The sequence below is a fragment of the Cryptomeria japonica genome, chromosome 4 (genome assembly GCF_030272615.1).
Source record: "Cryptomeria japonica chromosome 4, Sugi_1.0, whole genome shotgun sequence".
Classification (NCBI taxonomy): Eukaryota; Viridiplantae; Streptophyta; class Pinopsida; order Cupressales; family Cupressaceae; genus Cryptomeria; species Cryptomeria japonica.
In genome coordinates this window covers 767,390,216-767,409,717 of record NC_081408.1, presented here as the reverse complement: position 1 = coordinate 767,409,717, position 19,502 = coordinate 767,390,216, and the positions used below count along the sequence as shown (strand labels likewise).

The window sequence follows — 19,502 nt, the reverse complement described above, 5'->3', positions numbered from 1 at the left end:
GGGTTTCCACTTACGATATTTTGTGTTCAATTAATATGACGTTTTCTCTCTTATTATCAGTTGTAAAACACTGATTCATCCCCTCTCAGTGTTTTCCATATAATTAATATCTATCTTATTATGTGAGTGATATCTCTATGCTTTATTTTTCATTTTCAATTGAATATTACAAAATTTAAATACTTTATATCTTTAATATATAAATTTTATGCATGCATTCCTCATTCAATAGTTATATTATGGAAAAACAACCTTAATCCTAATTTTTTTTAATAATAATTAATTTATGACATTTGAGAAAAATGTACAAAGTGTATGGAAGAAATGACTTTCCATGTAATTTCCTCCAATCTAACAATTTACTTGATAGGCAATTTGGCTCCAATCTCACCATTTACTTGTATAAATTTTATGTATGCATTCTTTATTCAAGTTTTATATTCTTGAAAGAACAACCTTATTTGTAGGAATTTTGTATATTATTAGATTTGTGGCATTCTTTCACATGTACAAAGCCTATGGAAGAATGAATTTCTATCTAATTGTCTCCAATCTAGCAATTTACTTGATAGGTAACTTGGCTCCAATCTAACAATTAACTTTACAATGACTTTTTAAGCAGTGTAACTTAATGGGTTGGTGCAATTTGATTTCATATACATTGCAAATACTTTTTGAAACCACTATAGAACACTAAACATATACATTACAATTTCAATTTCTAACATATAAAGCTATCTTTCCCTTCAATGACTAGATATTAGAGACTGATAATTGATCTCTACATAAGAAATTCTTAAAATAGATCAAGATTTTTCTTGAACCATCTTGATAATTGATCTCTACATAACAAATTCTTAAAATAAACTAAAATTTTAGTAAACCACCTTCCACACCTCTTCTACGTACTCACCACACATAGAAATACAATAGTAATAGTTGGATTGGGTTTTTGTGCATTAAGAATTGAAGTGAAATTGGACAAATAGCTAGTTCCATCGAGTTGATTTGCTCTCTGTCCTCATATCTGCATAGTATATATTCAAATTAAACCGATACTTTTGCACTGTCTATAAATATTAGAGATTCGAAGAAATATTCAAGCTAAGAGAAATATTCAAGACAAGACTTTGAGATAATGGTCTAGTCTTGAGCGCAGACCTGTAATTTTTAGGAAAATTAAAAAAGAAAGAAACTGTTACAAATATAACTCATTTATATTTTAAACAAGCAAGGAAAGGGTAAAACAACAGAAAATTATATCGAGGCAGGGAGAAAAGAATTCAACTAAATTGTAGACCCTGTTAACTCAACATACTAGTAAGCTAAGTGAAGCTTTAAAATTTAATGGGTTTTGATTAAGCTGAGCTAGTTTAGGCATTTCTTTTTCGAAATCCCATTTAACATTCTAAGCCTAAGAACTTTATTTATGCTCTTTATACAAAAGCTGAGAGAGCACATGAAATTGATAAAACCAGATGAGGCAGTTGTCAGATATATTTTAAATGAGATTTAAAACTTTTCCTTCATTCATAAGACATTCTACGTACTGAAATTCAAGAGATTCACTGGTCTATAATTTGATGTAAGGACTGAACATGCAAGATTCTATTTCCTTTTGTTAAGGCTTGCCTTTTGTGTTCACGATAATTAACGATTCTTCAAAGGATTAATCTTCAAAATAGTTGAAGTCAGGTCTGGAATTTGACGGTCACCCCTACCTGTCATACGAATTTTTGATGACCCCTATCTGTCATTTCAATGCCTTTCATTTGACATTTTAAGAAAAATATTAACTGTCAAAAAATATAAACTAATTTAGTAATAATAAACATTAAAATTTTAAAATTATATATATTATGACAAGTTTCTATAACAATCTTATTAAATATATTTGATTGAAATAAAATTTCACAGGATATCATGAGAAATATTTTTTAAAATTAATTAATTGGATATATATTTGAAATAAAAACATACAAAAGTACCAATGTAATGCAACTATTTAAGATAGTAAAATAGTCATAAAAATATACAACAATAAATTTTCCTACCAACATGGTCTCTTTCCAATTCCAACCATCCTAAGAAACAATGGCTTCCTGATAAATTCATCAATCTGCTAAAATCAATGAACCAAATTAATATTGCTGATACAACCTAACACACAATAAAAATAAACTTTAAAATAACAAAAACAATAAAAGTAAATTGTAAAATAACTAGACATAATACTAAAACCAATTAAAAAAGCCAAAATAAAATAGAATAAAACATATGCAGCTTTACACCTGGTAGGAACACTTTCATCTTCCTCCATTAACAGACCATGCTGCAGCAAAAAAAAACGTCACGGGTTTTACAGGGCTGGGGTTCTTCCTCTATTTAAAATTCTAGGGTTAGGGTTTTTAAATTATAAAGGGAAATAAATTTTCAGCTCAAAATGAAGTGTTATGCTCATGGAATCAGCTCAAAATGAAAGTGTTATATTCATGGAGAAAGTGTTGAACGTCACATCTGATAGATAGGTTTTCGCCCCGTTTACCACCCTTTTCTTGCCGCCCATGTCTTTTCTGTGGTCGAACGAACTCATAGTTTTTACGTGATGAACTAACTCCACATTTTTCTCACCTCGTTATGTTAAAGCCCTCCAAGGCTCCAAGGGAATCTTCTCGAATAATGTTTGGCACATTGATTTATGAAGTGGACAATGAAGAGGCATGATTCAAAAACTACATTGGTATTAATCATGCTCGGCCATTAGATGTAATATTTTGAGTTTTATTTATTAAAAATAATTAATTTTGATTAAAGGTTTTTAAGGGGATTTGGAGTTTTAATTTTATTTTAATTAAATAAATATTTTATTAGAATTTAATTATGTATGTTTAGTATATTAACTTTTGGATTAGATCATGGACGTTCCCGATATTGTTTGGTTGAAGCTGAATTTTGATGGGTCATCTAGGAGCAACCTGGTCAGGTACTTCAAGCATGGCTGAAGTGGCAGCTATTTACCATGGGTTGATCACAACTAGGAATAAGAGACTTAAACACATCATTGTTGAAGGTGACTCTAGAAACACCATCATGATGCTCAAAGGAGCAACAAAATTGGATTGGAAATCCAACCATCTCATTGCCAAGTGTAATTCTCTCCTTACTTCACGAGGAGACATCAGGTTTTGCCACGTGAGATGGGAAGCCAACTGTGCAACAGACAAGTTGGCGGGGGTGCGTGTGTATGCTAATGATTTCAGAATTTGAATCCACTTGCATGAAATCTTGATGGAGGCTCATGCCATGATTTTGAAGGACTTGTATCTTAATGATGAATAATCCTAATGTTGGTTTTTTGTTACTTGCCTTTTTCACCCTTTTCTTTCCTTGCTAGTTAAGGTGACGAGACTTAAATATTATTGTTGGTAACACCTGCCATTGTAGTAGAGAAGCCAGTAATGATAGAGGAGGATATCCAAATAAAGGGAGATCATATGGAAGATGAGGTTCATAAGGTAAAGGAAAAGAGTTCACTAGGAAATGCTTCAAAAGCAACCAATATGGGCACAAAAGTTGCAAATTCTTTGAATCTTCTCAAGGAAGGCATATAATGTTTGAAAGGAGTAATCAAATTGCTCATGTTGATCAAGAAAGTGTGGGCCCACTTAATCACCACAAAGAGGATCCAGAATCTGGACAACCTTTGTTGCTAAAGACAGTACTGTTGAAGCCCCAAAAGGAAAACCAAGAACTAGTTCAAAGGAGAGGCTTATTCAAAACCAAATGTAAGTCAAAGGGTAAATGTTGCACATTGATTATTGATAGTGGTGGTATGGATAATATTGTTGCAACATAGATGGTAGATAAGTTAGACATTAAAAGAATCAAGCATCCATCTCTATATAAGGTGTCATGGTTGTAGAAAGGCGATCAATTGCCGACAAGTGAGTAGGCTTATGTTTATTTTCAGATTGGTGGTTATAAATATAGTGTATTTTGTGATATAATGCCCATGGATGTGTGCCATGAATTGCTTGGAAGATCATCATAATTTGATAGGAAACTGGTGCATGACAGAAGTGAGAAGACTTATACCATAGAGAAGGATGGAGTTAAACATACCTTGATGCCTCTCCAAGAGCAAGAAGCAAACAACAGTGGTTGTAGCAGTAGGAAAGGTATGTTGGTGAGTGGAAATGAATTCATTTAGGCCATGAAAGAAAAATAGTTTGGTTCAAGCTTGTCCTTACTTCAACAAGGTTGGAAGAATTACCTCAAGAAATAGAAGGTCCATTTTGGAGAAGTACAAAGACATTGTTGCAATAGAGTTGTTGCCTTGAATTTGACAAGCAAAATGGCCATTTTTTCACTTTTGGACCGTATATGACAGCCCAAAAAATTATTAGACCGTATGTATTGACATGCTATATTTTTGTAAAGACATACATATGACATTTCAAATAATTGTAAAATCGTAAAAAATTATAATAGATAATATATATTATATAGTATTATAATGCGTAATATTGATATATATTATTTTAGAATGGTTTTTATAAAAAATATAAATTTATTTAGAATATTTTAAAATGGTAAGATATTATTGTTTCTAATTTTAAAAATATATATTAATATTTCTTTTAAGATAGTTTCTATTTTCTTATATGAATTTGGAAACTTGTATAATTGAATCAATTTTAAAACATTTTAATATGATTTTTTAGAATAGTTAAACTTGTGATAATTGAATCAATTTTGAAATATTTTAATATGATTTTTAAGAATAGTTTGTATATTTTTATATGAATTTAGCAACTTAGTAAATTTAAATTTTTACATGTTTTTAAGAAGATTGTCTTCAAGATAAATTTAGAAACTTATCCTAATACATAAAATAATATTTTTCTAAAAATGTCAAAAGAAAGTCATCAAAACAACCATACCGTAAAAAAAATTTCATTTGACAGGTAGGGGTGGTCGTCAAATTCCAGGCCTGGTTGGATGCATTGCCACCTATCAGAAGCATAAGTCATCACATGGATTTGATTCCCGGAGTTAACCTTTCAAATAAGGTTGCATACCTAAGGAGAATGAGGAGATTAGAAGGAAAGTTGAAGAGCTACTTCAGAAATGTTTGATAAGGGAAAGTCTCAGTGTTGTTGCTATCATTTTAGTACCGAAGATGGAAGGTGAGTGGTGAATGCACACAAACTCTAGGGCTATCAGTAAGATAACAATTAGATATAAATTTCATATTCCTCAAATTGAAGATATAATGGATTGTTTGAGTGGCTCTATGTAATTTTACAAAATAGATTTGAAAAGTGGTTACCATTAGATTTGGATCAGATCTGGAGATGAGTAGAAGACAACATTTAAGACTAATGATGGTCTTTATGAGTGGTTGGTCATGTCATTTGGACTCTCTAATACACCTACTACTTTGATGAGATTGTTAAATGAGGTATTGAAACTGTTCCTTGGGAAGTTTGTGATTGTATATTTGGATGATCGTATTTTGGTTTTTAGTAGATTAAAGGAGGAACATCTGGAGAATTTGAGGATGTCAATAAGGAGATTGCATGAGGAGAAATTGTAGATCAATATCAGGAATTGTCTATTTTTGCAGAATGAATTGGTCTACTTGGGATTTAAGGTATCCAAATATGAATTAAAGATTGGTAAAGAAAAGTTCTAGGCCATTTGTGATTTCCCTAAACCAAGAATTGCAATGGAGGTAAGGAGTTTTCATGGTCTTGCTATTTTTTATCATAAATTTATAAGGAATTTTAGTCATGTTGTTGCTCCAATTATTGAAACTATTAGGAGAAGTAAAATACCATTTTAATGAACTAAAAGGGCTAAAAGAAATTTTTATATTTCTTAAAAAATAGCTTATTGAGAAGCCTATCCTTGTTTTACCCGATTTCTATAAAGTGTTTCAAGTTGAGTGTGATGTTAATGGTTTAGCTATTGGGGTTGATCTCAGCCAAGAAGGGAAACCAATGGCTTACTTTAGTGAAAAGTTGAATGAGGCTAAGACAAAGTATTCATCTTGTGATAGTGACTTTTATGCCTTGGTACAATCATTGAAGAAATGGAAACATTACTTGTTTCCTATATAATTTGTGGTGTATACTAATAATCATGCTTTACAATTCATAAATAGTCAACATAAGTTAAATCAAAGGCATGCTAAATGGATAGAATATCTTAAAAATTTTAACTTTGTATTGAACCATAAAATTGGGCAAATAAATAGGGTTGATGATGCATTAAGAAGGAAGAATTTATTGTTGCAAGAAATACAAATGAATACCATTGGTTCTGAAATATTGAAGGAGTTGTGGGTAGATGATGCATATTTGAAGGAAGCATTCAAATATTACAACAATCCTATCAGTAGAGATAGAGGACCATAGATAGATTATATGCCATAGGAGGGCTTGTTGTTCAAGGAGAACAAGTTGTGCATACCCAATGCATCTATGAGAGATAATTTATTGAAGGAGAACCCTTGTGGTAGTCTTGCTGGTCATTTTGAACAGGGTAAGACATATTTGCAGCTAAGAACTCATTATTATTGCCCCAAGATGCAAATTGACGTTAAGAAATTTGTAGAAAGGCGTAGAGTTTGTCATCTTGTAAAGGAAAAAAGTTGGAATATGGGTTTGTATCAACCATAGGCCTTAGGATTTTGTGAGTATGGACTATTTTTTGGGGCTTTCCTCAAAATCAAAGGGGTAATGATTCAATATTTGTAGTTGTGGATACATTTTTAAAAATGGTTCATTTTGTACCTTGCAAGAAAACTAGTGATGCTACCAATATTTATAATTAACTCTTTAAATAGGTGGTGAGGTTACATGGCATTCCATGAAGTATAGTATTCAATCATGATTCAAAGTTTGTGGGACAATTTTGGAGGAGACATTGGAAGAGGTTGGACACTAATTTGAGTTTCATTTCTCCTTATCATCTACAAATGAATTATCAAATTGAGGTTGTAAATAAGAGTCTTGGTAATATGCCTAGGAATCTTGTTGGGAAAACACTTGGTAGTTGGGATCTAGCATTAGCACAAACAAAGTTCACTTATAGTGAGTCTTCCAACAAAAGTACATGGTCTAGTTCATTATATATTGTATATAGAATGCACCCACAGAATATGTTTGAACTTAGAGATCATGGTGGGATGGAGAAACATAGTGAAAATGGTGAAGATTTTTCTATATCCATCCATGATCTACAGGAAGTAGTGACGATGAACATTGAATTAAGAAATCAATGGTATAAATAACATACTAACAAGAAATAGAGAGAACTTCATTTTCAGGTTGGATAGCTTGTCTTGGCTCATCTTCAAAAGGAGAGGTTTCCTACTGGGATGTACAACAAAATTCACATGAAGAAGGTTGGTCCTTGTTGAATACTCAAAACAATTTCTACTAATGCTTATGAGATAGCTTTGTCTTCAGATTTGGGCATCTCTCCCATCTTCAATATAATAGATTTATATCCCTATAAAGAGGGTGCAAATGAAGGTATGATAGATGGAAACGACTTAGTCCCTCAGGGACTACAAATAAATTATTTCCCTTTGTAAAGTATAAAATGTATTTTGGATAAACAATTATTAAAGAAAACCTGCCAGCATGAATACTTTTGTTACTTAGTCAAATGGAAAGATCATTCTCTCGAGGATGCCTCTTGGCTGACTAAGATTGGCATGCTCAAGTTGGCATGATTTTATTTCTTCCTAAGGAGTCTGATGCAAGGGCATCTCCCTCCCACTCTTCTATTTTTAGCATTTCTTCTTTGATTTTGGTCTACTTCTTGTTTGGTTGAACAAAACAGGCCCTTTGCCTCTTACATGGAATGTAACATATTCATGGTCCATGCAGTTTATGTGTACTTTGGGCCCTGGTAGTGTTATGAACTTAGTGTTGATGGGTGGTAGTTATAGACTTCTTATCAGCTTGGCAACAGGAAGCCATTAGTCCGACAGTTGCTTTGTGACCTGATGATTGTTGGGTTGAATGCTTGTTTTCCCCCAAAAGATGATAAGTTAGTTTTTCATATTTTGAGAATTGAAGGAAAGAAAAAAATTGCATTCATAATATGTGTAGGAAATATCCTCAAGCAAAAAAATAATAGTTTTTAAGTTTACATTGATAAGGTGAAAACAATAGTAGAACTCCTTAAGAAAGAAAAATATAGTTTTTAAATTTAATTGTTTTATTTGTATTTGCATTCCACTATTACTGGGAACAATTGCTTCAACATTTTTATATGTAGTGAATAGATAAAATTGAATAAAAAAACATGCACATGGAATTCATAATGATGTAAACTAAAAATCAATAGCTAAAAATGAGAAAAAAACATGTACATGGAATTGATAATAGAGGAATCTAAAAGTCTTAAACAGGGTGTATTTTACCAAAATGTTTCAACATTCAAATTTGCATTGAACATTTGAGAATGATAAGTAGGGTGGTTGTGATTACTATATGTAAGTTAAAAGTCTTAAATAGAGTGTACTTTTGAAAAAATGTCCACAGAGGTGAGGTTCTTCATGCAATGAAGGTGATCCAATGTTTTTTCTAGATCAACATCTTAATCTACTACTAATGTGAACAAATATTTCAACGTTTACAATTATACTTGAAATTGATATAAGCCATAAGATATTTCTAAGACCAAAGTATGCCTCTTCAAAAAAATATCCATAGAAATGTGAAAATATACTAGAAATTTCCTTGAATATTGAAATCATTGGGCTTCCTTGAATATTGAAATCATTGGGCAAGTTTTTCTCGCAAAAAATGAAGTCCACATTTATAGATTTTGTAGATTTCCTAGCTTAATATTTTTAGAACACTTAAGTTCACAAAAATACAACTAAACATAAATTTTTTAATTTATATTGAGCTGCCAACACTCAGGGTTCTACTGCTAGGAGGACATAGATATGCAAGTCAAAAAGAAGCTAGAAGCTAAATATAAAGTACATGTAGATGAACATAGAAGTATTTGACTTGAGTGAAACTAGGAAGGCCATTTAGTTACTAGTCCACGGATGAGTGGAATGCCATTACAAAAACCAATTGGAAGGCTATTAAGTTCATACTAATCGCTTATTTCCTATATTGGCAACCTATATAGTTTGTACAATTCAAAGTACAAATAGGAGCCTGCAAAACTTGAGAGGAATAAATAAATCTCTGAAACCCGATTACATGACATATACAAATTGTAAATAAAAGGAAACAAAATAATTGCTAAATTTGTTGGGTTACCATTTTTAATTGGACTGTTTGTCATTAACCAATTGGCAGGATATATAGTTTGTATTGATCTCCTATTTCTTGAACCTCGTTAGATGGTTTTTTTCTTGTAGGTAGGTATTAATTTCTACCACTGATCATATGAAAATTGTCAAACTCTACATTTAAGGCATAAGCTTCTAGAGTTGATCAAGAGATTACTTCAGCTTCCCATGTGATTCATGTTGGACTTCCATTCACCCATCCTCCATAAATATTTCACCTAACTGCAATCTACAGTGTGCACTCAACTTTTTATTTAATGACTGAGGTTGTATTTGTTATACACTCCTTGATGAGTCTAGCTCCACAGAGTTATAAATTGTAAGCTATAGTTATGTTAGTCTTTGTATGAGTAGAAGCTCAAATGATAATGTTGTACTAGTTGAGCTTGATTAATATAAATGATTTCTATTTTATGCATTTGCTCTCCTTCAACCCCCATCATAGTAGTATGAGAGCCTCAAGTGAATCTTGTGATGTGGTTTGTGTGACTAAATATTAAGTCTGTGCAAGGTTGCCTTCTATGAGTTTTGTAGGCTATTCTGTTTTGCGACTGTGTCTTTTTTTATGGTAGCGGATGTTTTCCAGTTGTGAAGAATACTTTGTTCTATTTCTATTTGCATTTTATTTTCACAAGGAGTTTTTCATCAAGATGCCTTATCATATTAAAGAAGATTGCATTTGTGAAAGATGCAGCTCTTTGCTCTATGTTTGCTTTTAAAGTTTGACCTGTATTTCAATTTTTTGTGGATGTTACTTTGGTGTAGAAATTTTTTGCTTATAGGACAGTGATCATGTTAAATATGGCAAGTATGGGAGGCAGAAGGAGCAAAAAGTAGGATCTGCAGAAGTCAATGCAAGTGCAAGGATAAGAACTTGTGGTACCAAGTGTTTGAGGGGAACCAAAGAAAATTTGTAGAGGAGATTTCGTTGCCTTCAAAATGAAGTCTAGATGTATGAGGATTAAAGAGAAGAGAGAAGGCTCGAGAAAAGGAGGTATGTAAGAAGGAAAATAGTTGTGCAGTATTAGAGATCACTACAACAATTGGTGCAAGTTGTGTGCAAAGTGAAAGGCAATCATTGGAGAAGAAATTATTGGCTATACAAATTGTTTAGGTTGAAGGTGCACCAAAAAGTAAGACTACTACAGAGAACAAAAGAAGTCGTAGAAGATCTTGAGTGCCAAGTTGTTTACTGCCAGCTGTTGTTGGAGGTTCAACTTGCCGTTGAAGTCAAAGAAGGTGATCAAGGCACAAACAAAAGGTGCAAAAGGAGATTGTTGTTGAAGGTGTTGCAATCTTTGAAAATTCAGCTAGTCAAAGAAGAAATCCACCATATGAAGGAGAGATTGTTGAGTAATAATGACTAAAAGAGGAGTTGATAACAAAGATAAATAAGATCAAAGGAGGATAGGTTTCTTAAGTTTGGCAAAGCCAAGTTGTCAATGGATTAAAGAAATATGGTTAAACAAGAGGGCCAAAGCTCGTGGTAAGAATATCCCAATGGAAACATGGGATTTCTTAGGTTCGATCTCTACATGTAGAAGATTTTGATGTCGTAACATCAGTGAAAGACATTAAGAATGCAATCAAAATTCATGGTAGAAATTAAAGACAAAAGCTTCCAAAGTTGACCAAGAGATTACTTCAGCCATCCATGTGATTCTTGTTGGGCTTTCATTCACCTGTCCTCCATATATATTTCACCTAACTGCAATCTACAGTGTGCACTCAACTTTCTATTTATTGACTAAATTTGTATAGTTTGTATTTGTTATGTACTCCTTGATGAGTCCAGCTCCACATCGCTGTAAATTGTAAGCTATAGTCATGTTAGTCTTTGTCTGGGCAAAAGCTCAAATGATAATGTTGTACTATTTGTCAAATGATAATCTTGTACTATTTGTCTTGATTAAAATAAATGATTTTTGTTTTCTATATTTGCTCTCCTTCAACCCCCATCATTTCTGTATCCAATAAGTTGAGAATGTCTAATGGTCAAACCGTAGAAAAAAGAAACAAAACAGTTGCTAAATTTGTTGGACTGTTTGTCATTAACCAACTGACAGCTTTGTAAATGGAGGTGTTTGTCATTAACCAACTGTGTTTGAAGTGCGAAAGTTTTCTCTTGAAAAAGTTCCCATATATAACCTGTGTTACTTTTGTATTGTTATTGAATATTTTTTTATGTATCTAATCAGCTATAGCTGTAAAGTCTTAATTTTTTTTGACCGTATCTCTTCTACTTAAATTAGTGTAGGAAGCATTCTTCGCGCACTCGGCTTTCTTTCGATGTTCATAAATCAAAACTATGATACTTTGTTTATAGCCAAAAACAATTGATACTTCGTGTTACAATTGATATTTTTTTACAGCCAAAAATCACAGGCATATGCATATTTTTGGAAGAGTAATGAAACCACTTGGTATGAATTCTCTCTGTTTAAGATAGGACACAAAACTATGTCACGATTGATTTTATCATAAATACTTTTACTTTTATTTCATCTTAGAACCGAAAACAAATAGCTTACAAAATTAGACCCCAGCTGTGATGCATTTCAGATCTTCAACTCCTCGTCGTCAATGATTCTTTCATTAAAAAACTGTAGATAGGATTCACCATTTTCAGACATGAGAGAAATTTAAATATACCATTTATGCTAACTACAAAATAGATAGATGCATATCAGACCACTGAGAGATACATGATTCAAGATACACAACAAAACCATGGATTTAAAATTTGACATGCCTATTACATCAAAGTACATTAATTGTTTTGAAGGCTTCATATGTACGCTAATAAAAGTTCCACCATTAGCAGATTTTCTGTTTGGCATATAATATTGTTGTTCTTTAAGGTTCATTTCATATTTTTGTTGTTTTCTTTTTTATTTTATAAATAAAAAGAAAGATAATGTAGAGTTGTAGATGATAGTTAGTTTTAAATCATACATATTAAGCAACATATTAAGATTAAAAAATGTCAGTCAATTCTGAATGTTTAACACTTTTAAACTTAGAAATGAAAGCTTAACGTATGATTTAAGCCGTCCAACAGAAATGAAACCATGCTATGTAAGAGTAGAATTTAACACTTGCTAATTTTAAGATTTAACAAATAGATATTTGGGAGATTATAGAGCCAACAATCTTTAGGTTCCAAAGTTTTCATATTGCAGTTTTAATAGGCTTCTTAACCACTAGAATTGATTAAAACACCATTTTTTTTCAAATGCCATTTTCCGAAGCATCCTATATGCTTATTCAAGTTTTCAATTTCAAGCTTCCTTGTAGTAATAGCTAAGCATCAGCAATGTAGCATCCTTAGGACATTCACTACTTTAAGCTTTGTTCCTTTTCATCCAAGGAAGTGAAATCGCGCATTTAAAATGCTAGACAGTTACTTGATCTTCGGATGTACCAAACTTGACCGAGGGCTGGGAAGGGAATTAATGAATGTCTACAGTTTGTCCTACCAATTGTCAAGTTCAAATGATTAATTCAATAATTGTCTGGGTTTATAGTTTACATTTTGTTTTTAGATTGATTATTTTTCTCAGTTTGTCGATAAAGTTTGAGGGTACAGCCGAACAATACTAGATTAGTTTCATAACTTCATTCTAACCCAGATTAATAAATAAAAACAAGCAACAAAAGGTTGAAACAACAGAAAATTAATTATATCGACACAGAGAGCAAATATACAACTAAAGTGAAGGTTTAAAATTTAATGGGTTTTGATTAAGGTGAGCTAATTTAGGCATTTCTTTTTCGAAACCTGGCCCCATTTAACCTTGTAAACCCGGCCCCATTTAATCTTGTGAGCTTAAAAATTCAAAAGATTCACTTAAGTGTAACTTGAGATAACGATTGGACATGTAAGATTCTATTTCCTTTTGTTAAGGCTTGCCCTTCGTTCTATGATATCATCCACAATTAACTTCTTTCTAAAATTATTAATCTTCTCAATAGTTGAAGTGATCAATCTTCTCTTAAGAAGAGTTACAATGCTCTGAGAAAGATTCTCTTTGCAAAAAAAATATGAAGTCTATATGATTCAATCTTTGTTTAGGAAAATTTTGATGGAAAGGAAATCTAAAGGACAAATGCCTATCATCAAAAATATTTTTAAAATAAATAAATGTTCCTACCAGAATATTCTCTTTTCAATTCCCACCATTCTAAAAAACAATTCCCATCAAGCTGAAAGAATCAAATAACCAAATTAAAATTGATGTAGCACAGAATAAAAATAAATTTTAAAATAATAAAAACAGTAAAAATAAATCTTAAAATAACAACACATAACATTAAAAACAATTAAAAACCCAAAATAAAACAGAATAAAAAATATGCAGCTTTGCACCTGGTTGCTGCATTTTGGGACACCTTCATCTTCCTCCATTAAGAGACCACGCTGCAGAAATACTGTTTGGGGTTCTTCCTTTATTTAAAATTCTAGGGTTAGGTTTTTTAAATCATAAAGGGAAATGATTTTTCAGCTCAAGATCAAGTGTTATGCTCACGAAGAAAGTGTTGCTCGTCAAATCCGGCGGATCATTTTTCGCCGACTTACCACCGTTTTCTTGCTGCCCACGTATTTCCGGTGACGAACTAACGAACGTTTTTTACGTGACGAACTAACGAATGTTTTTTACGTGACCTACTATCTCGGCATTTTTCTCACCTCGTTATGTAAAAGCCCTTCAAGGGATTTTTCTCCAATAGTGTTCAAGTATGCACGGCAATTTAATGTAATATTTTTAGTTTTATTCATTAAAAATAATTATTTTTGATTAGAAGTCTTTAAAGGTATTTAGAGGCTTAAGTTTAATTTTAATTAAATAAATATTTTATTAGAATTTAATTAGTTATTTTTAGTATATTAATTTTTGGATGAAATCATATAGATTTTTGTTGTCAATGTTTTCAATCAAATTCTATGAGCTATTATAAGAACAAAAAACAGATAAAATAAATACATAAATAAAAATGATCTTCACTTTTTGAATCACCTTCTTTGCTTAGAAATTTTAGCATGAGAGGTATATTTGGGGGTCAATCTATGTGTAAGCTATAGTTTAATCAAAATTTTGTATGGTTTTAATCCTTTCTAATTCGTTATTTCTGGCTATATAGTTGCCACTAAAACTATTTATTTTGGATTTCCTATAAATTTGCTTATAACACCTAAAGAAAAATAATTTTCCTAATTTATAATGTTATAAATTGTACAATTACACTTTGGTAAATAAAAAAATTGAAACAATTAAAAATTAAAATTTGTTTCTGATTGGTTCAAATTAATTTGTTTAATAACTAATTAAATGGAAAAACAAAAAACTCATTACAATAGTATTGCCTACCAACAAGAACTAATAATAAAAAAAATATTAATATCTTATTATTTTTAGAAAATTGAAAAAAATAATTTTTTTTATATTTAAGCTATTTATTAAGAAGTAAAAAAGACATTTTATTTTTAATCATTTGTACATTTAGTTTGATTTGAAGCAAGATAAAGTTTAGATTAATAAAAATAAAAATTAGTAATAAAGTATTATTAAAGAGGATTTAGTAGTTGAGCATCTTAATTTAGAATACAACTAATAGCCATAATTAAAATTTTATCTACAATTATATTTGAAATAAATCCAAACACACAATATTATATTATAATTAATATCATCTTATTATTATATTACTTAATATTTTAATCATTATATTAATATTTTTATATTATTATTGTAATATATATATATATATATATATATATATATATATATATATATATATATATATATATATATATATATATATATATATATATATATATAAAATCTTTTTTTATAAGTAATGGGCCAAAGCCGAAATGTGTACATGCCCTACCCCCTTGTCCGATTTGAACTTGTTACGACTAGGCCAACTCAGCCTGTACAACTATTGTAAAACATATATTATTAATATTGTTAAAAATATATTAATATTATTTTTGATAATATTATTATTCTATATCAACATATTATTTTTATTTTAATACACATATACTAATTAATATATTATATTTTATTATTATATCATCTTATTTTATTCTTTCATTAGAATATTATTATTATGATTACCATTTTGAGATGTAAATTAAGTATGGTTTCTTGTTAAGTTAATAACCATACTTTTTTCCACTAAGATGTAAATTAGGTGCCGTTTTGATTTTTAAATTTTTAAATTAATGACTATACATTGACTCATTACTAAATTTAATTTATACATTAGAATGCAAATTTGATGTGGTTTTGGTTTTTAAATTAATGACTATACATTGACTAACTACTAAATTCAATTTTCACATTACCTAATTTGTATTTTTCAATATATATCTATTGCACTCCCTTTAGGTGTAGGTGCTAGTTATGTAAAAGCCCCCCTTGAAAACAATATGTATCGTGGATTGTGAATTTTCTTTCGTCAAAGATACCATTGTCTCTTTTTAATAATATGTGGTACAATTGATTTACAAAGTGGATAATAAAGAGGCGTTATTTAAAAATTATAGTATTATTCAAGTATGTATATGTTAGATTCTTCAAAATCCAATCTAATTAACTTATTATTTCATTTACATAATTTTAACTATTTTTTATTAAATAAGCAAGGAGACGGCCCTGAAGCAAGAACAACAAAGAATTACAAAGTTAAATCTTCAGGCAAAGAACAACCACCCAGAGACCAAACAAAAAGAGAGCCCACCCTTAAAAAATAATCAAAAACTTTCATACTTCTGTAAGCATTTCTGCACATCCTAACTAACCTCCAGCGTCTAGACTTATCATCCCACTTATAAACATCATCAGTAAGCATACCATAATTTTAACTGTTGAAACCTTACATGTCTATGTATATGTGTGTGTGTGTGTGTGTGTGTGTGTTTAAGTATGTATACATGTACATGTATATATGTATATATTTATGTATATGTATATGCATATGCATATATATATATATATGTGTGTGTGTGTGTGTGTGTGTGTATGTATATGTATATGTATATGTATATGCATATGTATGGATGTATTTATTGTTATTGATGATAAACCTTTGTCAATTATATATGAAGCGATTTTTTTTAGTGATTTGGATATGTATATATTTAGTTGATGCATAGTGTATTTGGTTATTGGTCTTGATGTCTATGTCTATGATTTTATGTTAAAAAAACTTATTACCGTGGTTTGACATGAGTGTTTGTAACAGATATGTCTTAGATGATCATGATGTCTATTGGGATTGCTTTTCTCAGTGTGACTATGTTGCAAATCAAGATGCTGTAGTTCTTTTGGGGTGAATTGATTTCTTTCGTTCTAGAATAAGATAACATGTTTTTTAGCAAATTAAGTGTTGTACTAGTTTGTGCGTATTGGTCTGGGTGGTTATGAGTAAAGGTTTTTTATACATTGATTAGAAGGTGTGCCTACCTAGCATGAACCATCACACATTCATTTTACCTATTAGATGTTTTTTTTGGTTGATGCTATGTATACATCTATATTCTTCTGTTTGACTTAGAAAAAAATATTTTAGATCGATTTTATATATATTGAGCGAACTAGTTATGTTAGAATATAGAAGAGAGACATATAATGAGAAAATGGTGTGTGGTTGATGGATGTGAAAGTATAATCATGAAGGAAGTGCAAAGATTTAGAGATGTACAGAGTAGAAAAATGAGTATATATTATGAACTATTATCTATATTCTAATGGATTCTATTTTGTATATAGTTTAATCTACGATTCCTATTGTTTTGTAAGAGTAGTTTTTATCTTGCTTTGAAGAAGTGAACTTCAGTTGAGAAAGTCCTCTTTTGTATCTGGCTTGAGGTTGTGCATATTAGTCTACACGTCTAGAGCACTGATCTCTTTGACAAGAAGCCTTGTTCATTGTAAAAGAATTTATATATATTTTTTGAGTTTGATTCTCACCATGGTGTTTCTCAATTTGGGTTTTCCATGTGAAAATCTTGGTGTTATTTTGAGAATGTTTTGATGATTGATTTGTTTACTTTCACGCATATGTATTAGGATGAATGTTGTTGCTCAAATAACTTAATATGATCAAGTTTCTGTGAAGGTTGATTCACCCCCCTTTCAGCTTCTAGTATTCTTCAACAATTGGCATCATGGCCTTGGTTCTTGAAGAGTCAGCTTAATCACTGAGGTAGATCTTGAAATTTGAACACTATATTTGAAGAAGAATTGAATGACATGGATGATATGGATCAAAATGTCTGGAATGATGTGGATAGTATTGTTGACATGGAAGGTGAATTGAGATTTTCTTTGGAAAACCTAGATGATAGTAGAGAGAAACATAAAAAGGCAGTTGAAAAAATATCCTGTTTATGAAGCCTACTTGATAAAGAAAATAAATTCATAGATTAATTTGAAACGAATCTTGATGAGAAGAACAAAGAATGTGCAAAGCTTGGAGAATAAATTGTCAAACTCAAGGAGGAATCAAAAGATTAAAATTCAAGCTCGATGATGGATTAAAACTCAAAGTTGATAGTCAAATGCTAGATGTTCTTAATTCTCAAAGATAGATTAGAGACATGACTGAACTTGGCTTTGAAGGAGGTGAACGTTCAAAAATGGATAAAGGAAAAGAAAAGGTTAAAGAAGATAGAAAATATCAAAAAAATCATAGCCTCAAAAACTCAAGAGATGTCCAGAGAGTTCCTTCAGCTCCTTCTGCTCCTATCAGGTATTCAACTTTTAGTGGTAACTATTTTTCATGTAATGGATTTGGACATAGAGCTAGTGAATGCAAAATTCAAATCAGAAACCAATCTATTAGCATAAGTGATAGGGAGAGTCCTAATTTACCACCAATTGGGGTTCTTTGATGGTGTAATCCTATTCACTATTAGGGCCCATAGTCTTCTCCTATGTACTCCCCTACCAATAGTTTGCTTGTTTAACCTTCCTCAAGCTGACAAGATAAGCTTGCTCACTATATCCTTGCAGGGGTGTAGGATAGTCAACACTTGTTCTCTCTTTTCTGCAAAACCACCCTTCATGTTTGATTTGGAAAAATCTCACCCTTCGGTTAGAAAATAACAAGGTTCCAGGGCTTATATCATTTTGGATCTTCTTCCAGTTCTCAATAGATTCCTCCCCTACAAGTTATCTCCTTCACTCTACTAACACTTAGTCGGACTATCACCAAGCTCACCTAGGGCCAGTTTGCAGGAATAACTAATGCCATCTCCTCGACTTCCACAAATGAAAACCTTTTGTACATGATTGGCTTTTCTTGACAACCTCCAATGGTCATGTGGAGTTTCAAGCTAGAGCCATGTTGTTATTTACAAACACAGAACCAAAACTGAAAAAGGGAAACTTATTTACAGATTTTGAGCTTATTCCTAAGTTCAACCGAGTAACTAACAAAATAGAGAAATGAAGCATTTACATAGACTGATATGGTGAACTTAAAGATTTAAAAATATGAATGTAATTCACAATAGAAATTAGACACATAATGGAAACCAAAAAATAGACTTCTCTTTTTATTCAGGAAAACATATGCATTCTCCATGGCAAGTTATTACATTCAACAACAACTATTTACAGATGCCCATTACGTCTTTTATACATTCATCCCTCTGTCATGAACTCCTCCTATTGGACATGATTGATTTCATTACCAACGGTTTCCAGCGGCAACTGTCGGGCAGGTTCTATCGGAGCATCGAGGTAACATCCAAACAAGGTTACCGATGTTCGCTGACAACCTCCAACTCTTCGCACTTCCCATTGGGTCATCGGGTGGCATGACATTGCACTTTTTTGATGGCCGATGTCTCCAAAGTCAACCTTCTTCACTTGCACTTTATTATTGGGTTAATGGGGTAATAAGAAAACACTCCTCCTGATACCCGATAACTCTTTCCCCGACTAGGACTTTCTTATCGGGTCTACAGAATAGCTTGAAACTCCATCCACTTTCATATCGAGTCCGATGGATAGCTTGAAACTACTCTCATCGATAACTGATGACAATACTCTGCACCTTTGTTTTCTCACCGAGTCATCAGGGTAGGTTGAAACCACTCTTGTCGATACTTGGTGGCTCTGCTCCAAGACAATGCTAACTCATCGGAGTA

At 31.4% G+C, this 19,502-nt stretch overlaps 1 long non-coding RNA gene across 2 annotated transcripts; it reads right to left on the bottom strand.

Moving 5' to 3' along the window:
• Positions 1-624: 624 nt before the first annotated feature.
• On the bottom strand, positions 625-13,806 carry LOC131041655 (uncharacterized). 2 transcript variants are annotated; one of them, XR_009372404.1, is made up of 5 exons: positions 13,704-13,806; positions 13,489-13,540; positions 11,866-11,937; positions 1,722-1,796; positions 625-1,027 (listed from the first exon to the last, which is right to left on the bottom strand). It is a non-coding gene; the product is annotated as an uncharacterized LOC131041655 (long non-coding RNA). The 2 variants fall into 2 exon arrangements; XR_009372403.1 differs by having other exon boundaries at positions 625-1,796.
• Positions 13,807-19,502: the final 5,696 nt, after the last annotated feature.